Raw genomic sequence first — 12385 nt, forward strand, 5'->3', positions numbered from 1 at the left:
AGCCGATAGCGATAGGGTTTAAACAATCGGCTATATATCCAATGTAGATAATGATATAAATGCAATCGGCTGATGACCATGTAATGAAATAACAATATAATCCAGTATAAACCAATCGGCTAGCAATGATATGATAAATAAGCATCGATCCAAAGATCAAAGCACACATCGGCTGGAGGTCCGATGTCATGAAATCCACAAGATTAGATTAAACAGTGAAGCCTTTGTTGTCATCGGCTAAATCCAACTTATATGTATATGCAATCCTTATGAGCCGATGCAACGTCCAGATAACTCACCGGCTGAAACCCCGATGAAACCCTTATTGGCAATCAATAAGCAGGCTAGAGATTATGGTTCTAAGCACGACTTAGTAGATCAAACTTAACTAGTGCAGCACTAAGTATGAAAAGAAACATAATACCTAGACAATCAAACCTTCGACTGATTTTCAGGGTGCTAGATGCCTAGGCTAATCTAATTTAGCAACGCGATTTAGCCGATACCGGCAGAAACCCTAAAGCGAGAGACAGCCGATAGAGCTAAATTGATATGCTAAGACTAGATTAACAGAGACATGATAAATAGGTAGGCAAATATATCATCCAAACCAGAGCAATCCAAGAGGTCGAATGTACTGATGCAGCCTTGAACGACGCCGATGTAAATGAGACAATTGCCTGGGCCGACGGAACATTGGACTTACCCCTTCGCCAGAGATCGAAGACGATGCAGCCCCGCGTTAGGTGCCAAGTTCCGCCAGACGATAAAATAAAGTAAAAAAGGTAAAAGGTGGCGATGCGCCGAATTGTATTGATCGTGGAGATTGATTACAATGACCCCGGGTGTACATATTTATACCCATAGGGAGACACTAGTCCTTGTCGGATAAGAAAGAAACTAAAAAGGAAAAGATAAAGTCCTTATCGGACACTAAACACACTTTCCTAAAGATAAAAGGAAACTAACAAACTATGCATAATTAATAGATAACTGTCATGTCGCATCCTTCTTGAACTCGAACTCTTCTAGATAAACTTCCTTTGATTGATCCGACTCCACCAAGAACACGACACGTGGCGACTTGACTCCCATCGGCTGATTCTAGAACTTTGAAGCCGATACTGACTCTAAACCGATGGTAACTTTGAGCTTACCAAATTTCACTATTAACAATGTGTGACGAATATAGGTAATACTGTCCTTACTCCTTAGGAGATGGGCTCCTCCTTGCTTATGTTTCAGCTCACCATGAACCTCCCTCCCGCCCAATTCGCTAATCTTGGAAAAAGTCCAATGTGACTCCCTCTTATATAGGTCAACAGGTCGGAGCTGATACCTTCAACCACCAAACAATGTAAATCAACTCCTCCAACTTTTAAAACCGTGCAAAAAAAATCTCTTGGTTGTTTTAAGCGTGGTTTTCGTTGATGTGGTGTCCACGTGGCACATTGACCAAGTTTTCATCAACGCAGAACTTACGTGAATCACTATCAGGGGAAAAAAAGCTAAATGGGACTCAAATATCATCGGTAATTTCACCAAAAAATAAATAAGTGGACACCACAATGTCAGTCACAAGGTGGAGCCCACATGTCATCCTCCCTCTCCATCCCTTCTTTTTCCTTCCTCCCTCCTTCCTCCTCCACTAGTTGGTTGGGCGGCACGAGGTCATCGAACTTGGAGTCGGTGCTAGGAAGGCATTGGCGTCCAAACCCAGGTAGAGGAAAGCGCCCAATAAGGTGACATCCCTAAGGACGGGAGACGGGCAGCAGGGCCAGCGCCCAGTGACGTCCATGGAAAAGAGCAGAGGTGGGAACTCAAGGTAGCATGGACTCATCAGCTAGCAGCAAAGAGGAAGGAGGTTGTGGACTCGTTGCAATGGTGGTCGTGGCATAGTCGAGGCCCGCTCCACCCAGATCTAGCCACCACATTGGTTGCTATATTTCATCACATCGGAGCCAATAAACGCGCCCGCAATAAAGAGCAAGCGCACCGAGACTGACCCCAACGATAAGTTCATCCAGGCGCCGCCACCGTCGCTAGCCACACTGCGCCTTGCTCCTAGCCCATTCTTCCTAGCTCCGTCCTTCAATCTATCGACCGTCGTCCTCTAATTCGAGCTCGTCACATGTGCCCCTCTGCTCATTTTGGGGAAAAGAGAGGAAGAAAGGAGGAGAAAAGTAAGAGAAAAGAAAGAAGGAGGAGAAGCTGACATGTATGTCCTACATACTAACTCGACCGGTTGGACTAAGTCAACGAGCTACATTAGTGAAAACTATTTTCAAAGGAGTCGAGGGAGTCATTTTCTATCAGTTTCAGGCTGTGTTCATTAGTTCTAGTTCCCAGCCCCCTCCGCCTTATTTTCCGTGCGCACGCTTCTCAAACTGCTAAACGGTGTGCTTTTTGTAAAATGTTTTTATACGAAAGTTGCTTAAAAAATCATATTGATCCATTTTTTTTAAAAAAAAAGCTAATACTTAATTAATCACACGCTAATGTATCGCTCCGTTTTCCATGCGCATCCGGATGGGAACCTCCAGTATCGAATAGAGCCTTAATAGTTGAGGGATCGATATATTCAGTTTTGCGGTTGAGGAATACGTATCTGATTGGACCTGTATTTGAGAGAATCTCCATAGACTTTTTGCGCTAACCTTTGGTTCCTATTTCGGTGGGCCTCCATACCAGCCCATCTACGGGGAAAAGGATTTTCCGGCCCATAAAAATGATGAGCCAGAGTTGGGGCCATCCGAGGCAGGAGGCCATCTAGGCTTATCCATCGCCAGTAGGCCTGGATCCAATCCAGGCATGCATGCAACCAGCCTGGTGGTCGTAGGCTGCATATGGGCCAAGCCCAATTATTTGGATTAGGCCACAAGGGATGTGACAAGTGTGTGTCTAGACTATGGAGACTTAAATAATTCCACTCAAGATCTTTCATTAGCTGGAGATACAAAAAAATATCTCCGAGAAAAATAGACTAGATGAAAGAGGAGCAATGTGTTGAGTGAAATTGGGAGGAAAAGGTTGGGCTAACTCCTAGGAGTAAGACAGATTGAGTGGCCATGCATTTTTTTTCTTGGGTCCTGTTTAGTTCTAAAATTTTTTTTTCTAAACTTCTAACTTTTCATCACATCAAATATTTTATACACACACAATTTTTCAGTCACATCGTTTTAATTTCAATTAAATTTTTAAACTTCAGTGTGAACTAACAAAGCACGCACACGGTGCGTTGAAACCTCCAAATAGAAAAGGAAAACAGTGCGTCTGCCATCGGAATATCGAGATACAACAAATCGTGTAGGGAAAGAACTGGCACTTGGATCTCTTTCGACTTCGTCCGCACGCCATTGCATGTGAAGCTAAGCTCTAGCTACTAGCTTACTCCGGTCGCTTTGTTGCGTTGCGTGTGCAACCGCGCCGCGCGTGCTTGCCATCGCGATCTGGTCCGGTCGAGTACTGGCCAACGAAATTAACCTCCTCGACCGTATGCCATAGTGGACCGAGTGGAGTAGTACTAGTACCTCTCTACACTCTTTTGTTTCTTTCCTTCTTTTCTTTTTAATTTGAGAGAGATGACTAGCAGTACTAATCAAACAGTCAAAGCATATGCATTGGTTCTGCACTCAATGCGCATATACTAAGGGCCCGTTTAGCTCCCCAAAATTTTTTCCCAAAAACATCACATCGAATCTTTAGACACATACATGAAGCATTAAATATAGATAAAAAGAAAAACTAATTTCACAGTTATGGGAGAAATCGTGAAACGAATCTTTTAAGCCTAATTAGTCCGTGATTAGCCATAAGTGCTACAGTAACCCACATGTGCTAATGACGGCTTAATTAGTCTCAAAAGATTCGTCTCGCGGTTTCCAGGCGAGTTCTGAAATTAGTTTTTTTATTTGTGTTCGAAAACCCATTTCCGACATCCGGTCAAACGTCCGATGTGACATCCAAACATTTCCTTTTCCCCAACTTAAAATTGGAAGTTTGGTTAAAATTGAAACGATGTGACTGAAAAGTTAAAAGTTTATGTGTGTAAGAAAGTTTTGATGTGATGAAAAAATTCTAAAATTTGAAAAAAAAGTTTGGAACTAAACACGGCTGCTCGGTGGCAGCCAACGTCAAGGGAAAAAAATACGTAGTGGAAATCGTATACATAGCGCAAACATGAAAATTACCTTTCGATAAAATAAAATAAACATCTATCCACGTCATCATGAGTAAAAATCTCGTACGTCAATTTTTTATATAACGGTAGTTTCCAAGTTTTTATATACGTACGTGTTTTTCACCACATATTTCTCTAACATCAACAACGCCAAAACAACCCAGACAACATTTGGTTGAACAGCCGCAGCCATATATTAGCCTTCTGAACATAACCAATCATCATAACCTTAATCGACCGAAACATAAATTCTATAACGGAATTGCTATATGTCTTTTGAATGAAATTTGGGGACGAAATCTTACAGATTTTGAACCATTAGATCCATGCCAAGATTCGTGCATCTACTTCTCTCATCCAACTTCGGCGGGCTCCCCTTCTTCTCCAGCGCCGGCGATACCCCCCAACTCCGATAGGGAGTATACGGGTTAGGGTTTGGGGTTGGGGTGAGGGTAGAAGGAGGGTTAGGGGAAGGGGAAGAGGGGAGTTTCCTTGAGGCTTAGAGGGCAACACCCCCCAACTCTGATAGGGAGCATGCGGGTTAGGGTTTGGGGTTGGGGTGAGGGTAGAAGGAGGGTTGGGGGAAGGGGAAGAGGGGAGTTTTCTTGGGGCTTAGAGGGATGGCCATGGGCAGCGAAGGACCGGCGGTGGGCGGTGGGCTTCGGCGGGCGGCGAGGCGGCGGCGGCGCCGTCGAAGCCGCGGGGATGGAGGAGGGCGGTGGGCTGGTGTCGGCGGTGGGGGCAAAGCAAGTGTACGGTTAGAAGGCGGCGGGCGGTGGATGCGGATCCGGCCGTGGGGAGTTGCCGGAGACGGGGAAGACGGCGGGGAGGGGCACCTCGCCGTCACCGCCTTGAGGAGAAAGAGGGGGGACGGAGGAGAGGGGAGGGGGAGGGGGCTCACCGGGGGGACCTCGCCAGCACCGTTGACTCTCTCCTTCCAGCCAGTGAGGCGGGCGGCAACACGGTAGGGCGGTGGCGGCGGGGGATCGCGCGTGGGACAGGAGGAGGATGGTGGCGGCGTGATCTGAACAGGGGAAGGAGGAGAGGAGTTAGGTTAAGTGGCCTGTACAAATCTTGAAGCATATCCAATTATCCAAAATTCGAATGATAGAAGGTATGATTTTTTGTCACAAGTTATATAGACAGCCCCATCTATCTATTATCTATCTATTTATCTATCTTCTATTATATACTAAAAGTCCATTAATCTTCCTATAAGCGCTTCTAAGCCGCCATGTGGCGCTCCTACAAACACTCCTAGGTTGTCATGTGGCAGTTTATAATCCCACCATCGATTTTCATTTAAATTGGTGGACCCATTATTTTAGACCATTAGATTACATCTATTAATTATTTCCTCTTGATATTCTGTGGATATGAGTGAAACTGTTTACACAAAAAAAAAACTTACGTACGTACACTATGGAAAGAAACAGCAGAAAAACTTACGTACGTATTACTATGGAAAGAAACGAAACCTTTCAGCATACGTACGTAAATGCGATGGCATCGTGTAATCTCACGTGCATACTGTTCATTTGAAAAAAAAATACTCCTCTATTTTAATTTATAAGATGTTTTAACTTTGGTATAAGACAAACTTTTTTAAGTTAGAAACTTAAAATATAGTAATATTTACGTTACCAAATTAGTTTTATTAAATTAATAATTAAAAATATTTTTATAATAAATTTATATTGGGTCAAAAAAATTACTATTTTTTATATACTTCGTTAAACTTAAAACAGTTACATTTTATAACCTGAAACAGAGAGATTACTTACCTACGATAAATAACTATTAGAAAAGATGATGTTCACTTGAAAAAATATTACTTACGTATGCACGAGTAAAAATAAAAACTAGAAGACCTAAAAAATAGATGTACGTCGGTATAAGAAAATGGACGGTTTTTTAAAACAGGCTATCCTATATAAGAAACAAAATTTATTACTCCACAAATAAGGTCATGTGGCATTTCTACGAGCACTCTTAGACTGCCACATGCATGACTCTCTATAATTTTGCTGTCAATTTTCATTTAAAATGATGGACCATTATTTTATATCGTTAGATTAGATTAGCCCGTTTCCTCTTAATTTCCCGTGTATAGGAAAGAAACTTTTTTACCGGATGTTCGATTGAAAAAAAATTTACAAAGAAACATAGATATATACGATAATAAAGCTATATAACCCAAAAAATATATTATCAGAGTAAATACTACGATAAAAAAAACTATAAAACAAAATAGTCCTTTAGATACTATTCCCTAAAAAAGTACGTACGGATGTATGAGTAAAAATAAAAGCTATATGACCCTAAAAATGTATGTACGTCGGTAGAAAAAAAAATAGATGGTCATTTTTAGAATAGGATTTTCTATACTATAAAAACAAAAGTTATTACTCCGCAAATATGGCCATGTGACTAAGCACTCTTAGAATGCCATGTGGCACTCTATAATTTCGTTGTCAATTTTCATTCAAAATGATGGACCCAAAATAAATTATTTTGGATCATTAGATTAGCCCACTTCCTTTTAATCTCCTGCGTATATGAGAGAAACCTTTTACCGGATATTCGATTGAAACAAATACAAAGAAACATATGAACACACGATAATAAAGCTATAAAGCCCAAAAGTTACTAATATAAGTTGGTATAACCATCGAAATAATATAGACGGTTTTCAAAATAGGATTTTCTACACTATAAAATAAAATTTATTACTCCAAAAATTAATATGCAAGTTAAACTAGATCAATCTAAAAACAAATTAAATGTGTTTAAACACCTATTTTTTAGATTATTTTTAAATTTTATAATCAAACTTTAATTAGGTGTATTCAAATCTTGATAACTTATCATAGTTATATTATAGTGCTAAATACATTACAGCACATGGAGCTGACATATAATAATTAATATCATAATACTTTTTTTAAAATAAATTAGGCGGCATATAAGTGATGAGACTGTGAGAGGCACGACTATGTCGACCCATGGTTGAAGGCAACAGATAAATAACATCGATTGTTCCACCCATTAGAGGGGGCATTCATGTCTATTTTTTAACGGTGTTATCCTAATACCAATAGAAGCGTTAGTTTTAGAATACTTATTCGTAGATTTAGACATAAGTGTTGACGTAAATATTTAGGTACATAATTGAAATGAATGTTTTATGTGCTAATGATGTAGACTTATTTTGGCGGTATAGATGGAGTTCCATTTATTAAAAACATATCTATCTTTTAAGAACAATGATAATAAGTAATAGTGATAATAGAAGAGTTTACTTGGACAAAAGTGATTTTTTTTAAATCTAAGAGACATTCTTATCATTTATATTAAAGTCTACTGTCTATTTCACAACATAAATTTTTGTTACTATGAAGCAAAATCTACAATATTTTTATACGTATATGGTGAAATATGACTTAATTCTCTTAGCATTATTTATATAAACAATATATAAGATGCCCGCGCATCTGCGCGGGCTTCCTTTCTAGTTCTATAAATTCGCTCATAACTTTTTTACTAACCAAGTTTAATTTGAAAAATTCGGTCATTGGCTTAGATTATCCAATTTGACCGAATAACATAAACATAGCGATATAACGTTTATAATGCCTAAGACAAAAATAAACACTTCGGCCTTATTTAGATGGCAAAATTTGCCCTTGCGTGTCACATCAAATATACGGACACATATTTGAAGTATTAAACATAATCTAATAACAAAATAAATTACAGATTTCGTTAGAAAACTGCGAGACGAATTTATTAAGCCTAATCAATCTATTATTAGCAAATGTTTACTGTAGCATCATATTGTTAAATCATAGTACAATTAGGTTTAAAAGATTCATCTCATGATTTATATACAAACTGTGTAATTGATTTTTTTTTCATATTTAATACTCGCATGTGTCCAAACATCGAGATGTGATTGGGGAAAAGTTTTTGTTTTGCGAAATACACGTCCCCTTAGTTTATAATGCCTCCCTCCAATCAGTCTCTCATGCGTGTTCCTAATCGACGCTCTGTCATTTGAGTCATGCCCGGCCGCTGATCGTCATGATGAATTGATTGACGGCTATTTTTTTTAATCAAAACGTTTTGGTCATTTCAGTCATGACCAAACATTAGGTCTTGTTTAGTTCGCAAACCAAAAAATTTTTTGACGTGTTACATCGAATATACGTATACATATTTAGAGTATAAAATATAGACTAATAACAAAACAAATTACAAATTACAGATTTCGTCTGAAAACTGCGAGACGAATTTATTAAGCCTAATTAATATGTCATTAGCAAATGTTTACCGTAGCACCACATTATCAAATCATGGCGCAATCATGCTTAAAAGATCTGTCTCGCAATTTACACGCAAACTATGTAATTAGATTTTTTTTTTCATATTTAATACTCTATGCATATGTCCAAACATTTGATGTAACAGGGTGAAAATTTTTTGATTGGGAACTGAATAAGGCCTTAGACTAAAAGGACCGAAACCGAGTAGATATGTCTTCATTTTTAAGTGACCGATTTCTATAACTAATATAAATATTCGTATTTTTCTGGTCGTCACATCTAATTTTCGTCCGTTTTTCGTCCATACACAATCCTACAATCCTATTCATATTCAGTTAGCAATAGGGATAGAAAAAATTGCAAAAAAAAAAACACCGCCGCCGGAGGAGAAGAGAGGCGGCAGAGGGAGCGCCGTTGCCGGAACTGCCCGCGGTGGCCGCCACAGCCGACGAATACACGCTCGGACGTCGACGCCGCCGTCGACGCCGACGCCGACGGGGAGAGGGAGAGGGAGAGAGGGAGGGACGGCCGTCGCCGCCGCACCCCGCCGTCGCTGCGCCGTGCCGGCGAGACGGGAAGGAGAGCCGCCGCTGCCACCGCCGCTAGCGTGGAGAAGGGCGTCGCCGCCGCTAGCGTGGGGGAAGGGCGGCGCTGCCGCCGCCCGCTAGCGTGGGGGAAGCCGCCGCAGCCCTCCATCGCCGCCGCCGCAGCCCGCCGTCGCCGCGCCGTGCCGGCGAGAAGGGAAGGGAAGCGATGCCGGTGGTGGGAGAGACGGCCGGTTGGGGGGAGGGGGAGAGGTGGGAGATGGGGAGAGGGAGCGGCGCCGTCGGAGGAAGGGGAGGGGAAGTGGCGCCGGTGGGGAGAGGGGGAGGGGGAGAGGCGGCGCCGGGAGTGGGGTGGGGGAGGCGGCCGAGCGGCTTGGGGAGGCGGGGGGGGGGAGGGGTGGGGAGGGTTAGGGTTAGGTTTTTGATTAGGCCGTGGGCCGACCGGAAGGGACGGAAATAAGTCTATTTTAGGTCCCTCGGGCCGGAAATAAGTCTATATTAGGTCCCTCGGGCCGAAAAAAAAAAGAGAAGTTCATTTTTAGTGCTTCATTTTTTCAGAAGCATTTATAATTATAGTTATTGAATGTGTTTATTTCTAAGCAAACCTAAAAGGAAGGATTTTCTTTCTTTTCCAATTAAATAATTATTAAATGATGTTTGTATTATTAAAATTAGCAATTAAGCTCTGAAAATTCCAATAAAATTCCAAAGAGCGTAACTAATCATGGAGTATTTAATAAAATTAAATTTAACAATGTCATTTTATTTCTCACGCTTGCTTTACTTGTAAATTTATTTAATTATACCCATACCTACTTAAAAGTACCAAATATTTCAGCGAATTTGTATTTTAATTAATTGCATATTTTTTCTGATCTGTGCGCTTTCCGGTGCAACGCACGGGCACTTTTACTAAACCAAACAACAATTTTGGTCAATATACACACTCCGTAATCACCCGGTGCAACACACGGGCACTTTTGCTAGTTTAAATGTAAAATCAAAAGAACGAACTGAAATTTTCGTCCGACCAAATGCTTGGGTGGCATTTGAGCACTGGCATTTTGGTAGAGTGGCAAATAGTAAATTCTCCCCATCTTACATAATCTGTCATATAATTAGAACACTCTTGAAAAAAGACACCACGTTGGAGGCTAGAAATTCCTATATTAATCGGAAAAAAATAAAAGGAGAGTTTAAATAGCATTACAATTTAGAAAATAACTGAAATTCAGAATTAAAAATAAGCAGTATTACAAGAAGAAACCATATAGAACCCAATACAACATAAATTAAAATTCGAAATAAAAAATAAAATAAATTATGAATTTAAAAAAGAAAAAAGCGAGTTAACGTAAGAATACAATTTATAAATAACTGCAATTCGAAATTAAGATAAGCAATATTAGAATAAGAACCTATATAGAACGCAATACAAAATTAACTAAAATTTTAAAAAAAAAATAAAAAAAAGATAGTTCAATTTTGAAATAACAAAAATTAAAAATAGAAAAAGGAATATTGAAATAACTGTCCATCTATAACACTGCACTTTATTAATTAAAATTAGGAATAAAAATAAAACAAGTTCCAAAATTAGAAAATGAGAGTTTAAGTAAGAATACAATTTAAAAATAATAGAAATTTGAAATTTAAAATAAGGAATATTGAAATAATAGCTCATATAAAACCAATACGAGATTAACTAAAATTAAAAAAATAAATGAAATTTAGAAATTATAAAAAAAAGGAAATAAAATGTTTTTAATACAATTTAGAATTAAATGGAATTCAAAATAGAAATAAGGAATAATGAAAAATAATCCATCTAGAACATAACACGAGATTAATTAAAATTTAGAATAAACAATAGATTCAGAAGTTAGAAAAGTAAAAAATAAGAGTTCAGTAGGAATACAATTTAGAAATAACTAAAATTAGAGGAATAAAAAGGAATATTAAAAAGAGAGATCATCTATAATACTATAACACAACACGAGATTAATTAAAATTTAAAATAAAAAAAATAAAATAATTCCATAAATTAGAAAATTAGAATTGAGTGTTCAAGTAGGAACAATTGAAAATAGCTGAAATTTATAATGAAATCATAAACGATTAAATCAATAGTCCATGTAGAATATAACACAAGATTAATTAAAATTTTAAATAAAAAATAAAATAAATTCTGAAACTAGAAAAAAAAGCTTTTAAGTAGAAACGTAGTCTAAAAATAATAAAAAGTTGAAATAAAAAATAATAAATATTTGAAAGCAGCTCATCTAGAATACATCAGTCGCAGATACCACCAAAAAGAGAATGGGTAGTGAGCGAGCCGTAAAAGAGTAGTATTGTGGCGGTTGATGGAACATCTAAAAACTATAAATAAAACCCCCTCAATGACGATTAGGTTTGATTTTAAGAATACTAATGATGATTAAGAGGAAAGGCGGAGGGTAGGCCGTGAAGCACTAGGGTCATGGAGGTTGTCGGGACTGTAAAAAGTAAAAATGAAAAAAAAAAGAAGAACCCAACGTCGATCAGGTTCAATTTTTACAATCGCAATAACAATAAAGAGGAAGGTAGCGTGTTTTGACATGACTTTTAAAAACAATAAAAAAGAAACCCAACAAGACAATAAACTCTAAAAGTTATAAGATACGATTTTCAAAGGTCCTAGGGAGAATGAATAGAACCCGTGACATGCCGGATAAGTAAATAAAGGGACGACCAAGAAATAAGAGGTCGATTGGTGTGGTTTTTTAGGAACTAATCGTGCCCGAGGAAAATTAGTAGGCGCAAAATAGCGTGCTTTGAGTAAAAAAGTGTTTATAACACTTCCATTAGACAACATTAATCTATAGATCATTCCTTCTAAATGGAAACCCTCCCAAAAAAAGTGTTTCTTCTGATTGCATCGCACGGACCAAACACAATACGATGATGGTGGAATCCAGCAAGGAGGCGGTGGTGGTTTGCATCATCGTGTATTCTTGTTAGGTATTACAGCGGTGATTATCGACCGATGCTGCCGCCTGGAGCTCAGGCCACCTATTTTGGTCGCCTGGACGAGGTTAATTACACGCCTGAGGTGGATCAGGCCAGGCGGGTGGAAAGGGCCCTCAGGGCAGCAACCAAACAAGCTCTTAAAAGCCTGGAAACCCGATATTCAATTTCTTTTAATATGCTATAAGATGACGAAATGACTGTTTAACAATTTTTGAAAAAAAACATATGTATAAAAACTTTAATAACTTTATATGTGTGCTAGCCGCACAATTGCATGGTTCATCCAGCTAGTTTTGTTTGAGAAGTAAAGATATGCCACGCAAATG

Source organism: Oryza sativa, chromosome 2 (genome assembly GCF_034140825.1).
Source record: "Oryza sativa Japonica Group chromosome 2, ASM3414082v1".
NCBI classification, from domain to species: domain Eukaryota; kingdom Viridiplantae; phylum Streptophyta; class Magnoliopsida; order Poales; family Poaceae; genus Oryza; species Oryza sativa.